The following is a 3,652-nucleotide window of genomic DNA, read 5'->3' as shown; positions in this document are numbered from 1 at the left end:
AAATAAAAATAAAAAAATAGAGATGGACCGGGTCTTGCTATGTTGCCCAGGCTGATCTCAAACGTCTGGGCTCAAGCAATCGTCCCACCTTGGTCTCCCAAAGTGCTGGGATTACAGGCATGAGCCACTATGCCCAGCTCCCCCCACCAAAAAAAAAAAAAAAAAATATATATATATATATATATATGTATATATATATATAAAATTTTTAAAAAGCTTATTTATTTTCTGGGACAGAATTTTCACTCTTGTTGCCCAGGCTGGAGTGCAATGGTGAGATCTCGGCTTACTGCAACCTCTGCCTCCCGGGTTCAAGTGATTCTCCTGCCTCAGTCTCCCGAGTAGCTGGGACTACTCCACTACACTTGGCTAATTTTTTTGTATTTTTAGTAGAGATGGGGGGGTTTCACCATGTTGGGCAGGTTGGTCTCAGACTCCCAAGCAGGTGATCCGCCTGTCTTGGCCTCCCAAAGTGCTGGGATTATAAGCGTGAGCCACCACGCCCGGCCTGTTTGTTTTGTGTGTGTGGTTTTTTTTTTTTTTTTTTTTGAGACTTGAGTCTTGCTCTGTCGCCCAGGCTGGAGTGCTGTGGCCGGATCTCAGCTCACTGCAAGCTCCGCCTCCCGGGTTCACGCCATTCTCCTGCCTCAGCCTCCTGAGTAGCTGGGACTACAGGTGCCCGCCACCTCGCCCGGCTAGTTTTTTTTTGTATTTTTTAGTAGAGACGGGGTTTCACCGTGTTAGCCAGGATGGTCTCGATCTCCTGACCTCGTGATCCGCCCGTCTCAGTCTCCCAAAGTGCTGGGATTACAGGCTTGAGCCACCGTGCCCGGCCGTGTGTGTGTGTGTTTTTTTAAGTAGTTAGCTTTTAATGAACTTCCCTCCATGTGGCCTCAAGTCACCAGGACACAGGCTCCCTCAACACCCTTAATCTTCTCCTCAGCAATTCTGCTGAAGAATTTAGCCTCCACAATGACAGGCTCCTGTGGGAGCTTTCCCTTTCCCAGAACTTTGTAGTAGTCCAATCACACCACATCAATGATGGGAGCAGCCCCAGACTTGTTTTTAGCAGCATTCACCTGTGTCTGTTCACTGACCAAAGTCCACAATTTGTCAAGGCTGCAAGTTGGGCAGAAACTCTGGTTCCTCTTTAAGTGGTAATGCCTCATACCAACTTTCTAAAAGTAACCTGGGTGGTATTTGTTGAAGCTGATCCTGTGGTGATGCATTCCACCAGCATTATCGTGGCCTCCGGGGTGCTTCTGGAGCTTGCCTATGCAGCTGTGGCCGTGGCTCATATGGCTCCAAAGTTTCTGGGTCTTCCTCAGTCTGGATGGCATGTTGGTGGCTCAGACGAAAGATCCAAAATACATTTTTTAAAATTAGCTGGGAATGGTGGCATACACCTGTAGTCCCAGTTACTTGAGAAGCTGAAGCAGGAGGATCGCTTGAGTCCAGGAGGTTGAGGTTACAGTGAGCTATGATCACACCAATGTACTTCGAGACAGAGCAAGACCCTGTCTCGAAAAAATCAAAAACAAGGTTGGGAGCAGTGACGCATGCCTGTAATCCCAGCGCTTTGGGAGGCCGAGGCAGGTAGATCACTTGAGGTCAGGAGTTTGAGACCAGCCTGGTCAACATAGTGAAACCTTGTCTCTACTAAAAATACAAAAAATTAGCCAGGCATGGTGGCATGTGCCTGTAATCCCAGCTACTGGGGAGGCTGAGGCAGAAGAATCACTTGAACCTGGGAGGCGGAAGGTGCAGTAAGCTGAGGATCACGTCACTGCACTCCAGCCTGGGAGACAGAATGAGACCCTGTCTCAAAAAAACAAATCAAAATAAAAATAAAAACAAATATAACAAAATGGCAGTGAGGGCACACCTTCACTCCCATTTTATTATATTCATAGATTCTGGGAGTCAGGAATTCAGAAAGAATGCAGCATGGATGGCTTGTCTCTGCTCTATGACATTTGGGGCCTCAGTTGGGATGGCAAAAGGCTGAGGTGCTTGATGGCTGGGGCCAGGAGTCATCTGGAGGTATCATCATTCGTTTGGCAAGCGATCTATACCAAGATGCTGATATAGACTGAGATCTCTGGCTGTTGGTCAGAACACCTATCCACGGCCTATCCACATGGCCTTGGACTTCTTAAATGGAGTCTTGTGCTCTAAAGGTGAATGTCCCAAGAGAATCAGGCAGAAGTTGTATAGCCTTTTATGAATTAGCCTCAGAGGTCGCCAGCATCACTTCTGCCACGGTGCCAGATTCAGAGATTCAGAGGAGGGAACAGAGACCCCATCTCTCAATGGGAGGAGCATCAAGCCCACAGGATAAGAGAGTATTTGGGTCGGGAGACAATCATTGAATACATTTTGGGGATGTATTCGGAAAACACTGCCACAGCACTCCCCAGGCCTGTCCTCTAGCTGCTTATCTCCCAGCTCTGAGCTAGAGTCCCCAAATTCTGCCCCTGGAGTGGCCTCCCCCTTGCCCAGTACTCTGCCCTGGCTGGCAACTCTGAATAAGCCGTGTACTAGGGTTTGAGTATGGGAAAGAATGGAAGCCTATGAACAGAGCTTTATCAAGAAGAAATCATTTGAAATTCAGGATTTTTTTTTTTTTTTTTTGAGACAGAGTCTTGCTCTGTCACCCAGGCTGGAGTGCACTGGTGCGATCTTGGCTCACTGCAACTTCTGCCTCCCGGGTTCAGGCCATTCTCCTGCCTCAGCCTCCCGAGTAGCTGGGACTACAGGTGCCTGCCACCAAGCCCGGCTAATTTTTTGTATTTTTAGTAGAGATGGGGTTTCACCGTGTCAGCCAGGATGGTCTCGATCTCCTGCCCTCGTGATCCGCCCACCTCGGCCTCCCAAAGTGCTGGGATTACAGGCATAAGCCACTGCACCTGGCAACCTCAGCTTTTTTTTCTCTTTTTTGAGACAGAGTCTCACTGTCACCCAGGCTGGAGTGTAATGGCGCGATCTCGGCTCACTGCAACCTCTGCCTCCCAGATTCAAGTGATTCTCCTGTCTCAGCCTCCCAAGTAGCTGGGACTACAGGTTCGTGCCACCACACCTGGCTAATTTTTGTATTTTTAGTAGAGACAGGTTTCACCACGTTGGCCAGGCTGGTCTCGAACTCCCATGCTCAAGTGATCCGCCCTCCTCGGCCTCCCAAAGTGCTGGGATTACAGGTGTGAGTCACCGTGCCCAGCCAGTGTTGCATCCTTTCAACTGGTCCAGAAAGCTGTACAGTATTTACAACAAGCTTGAGAGTTATTTATGTCTGGGCAACAGAGTGGGACTCCGTCTCAAAAAAACCAAGCAAACCAAAGAAAGGAAGGAAGAGCTGGAGAGGAGAAATCTGTACCCTGTACCGGGTATTGAATCTTTCTTACAGGCACGAGGCCCTGCCCACACAGTGCCCAATTCTTGGTGGTTGAGCCCATGCTAGTGATGCCCACATTTGTATCATTGGTCCACACCCCTCCTTGACCCTTAGGCTCCTCATCATCTCTGGTCTGATTTCTGACAAGTACTACTTCAATGCTGAGCTCCCAGCTCTTCTCCCACCCCCAACTCCATCCATGACCTTTCTCTCTTGGGGAATGGCAGTTCTATTCTTGCAGTTCCTGGGGCCACAATTCTG

The 3,652-nt window shown here is 49.0% G+C and overlaps 1 pseudogene; it reads right to left on the bottom strand.

Moving 5' to 3' along the window:
- Window positions 1–233: 233 nt before the first annotated feature.
- On the bottom strand, window positions 234–2,464 carry LOC140710448 (large ribosomal subunit protein uL15-like; annotated as a pseudogene).
- Window positions 2,465–3,652: the final 1,188 nt, after the last annotated feature.

The sequence above is a fragment of the Chlorocebus sabaeus genome, chromosome 2, assembly GCF_047675955.1.
Source record: "Chlorocebus sabaeus isolate Y175 chromosome 2, mChlSab1.0.hap1, whole genome shotgun sequence".
In the NCBI taxonomy this organism is placed as follows: domain Eukaryota; kingdom Metazoa; phylum Chordata; class Mammalia; order Primates; family Cercopithecidae; genus Chlorocebus; species Chlorocebus sabaeus.
The sequence above is the reverse complement of the archived record's forward strand: the minus strand, read 5'-3'. Positions and strand labels throughout refer to the sequence as shown.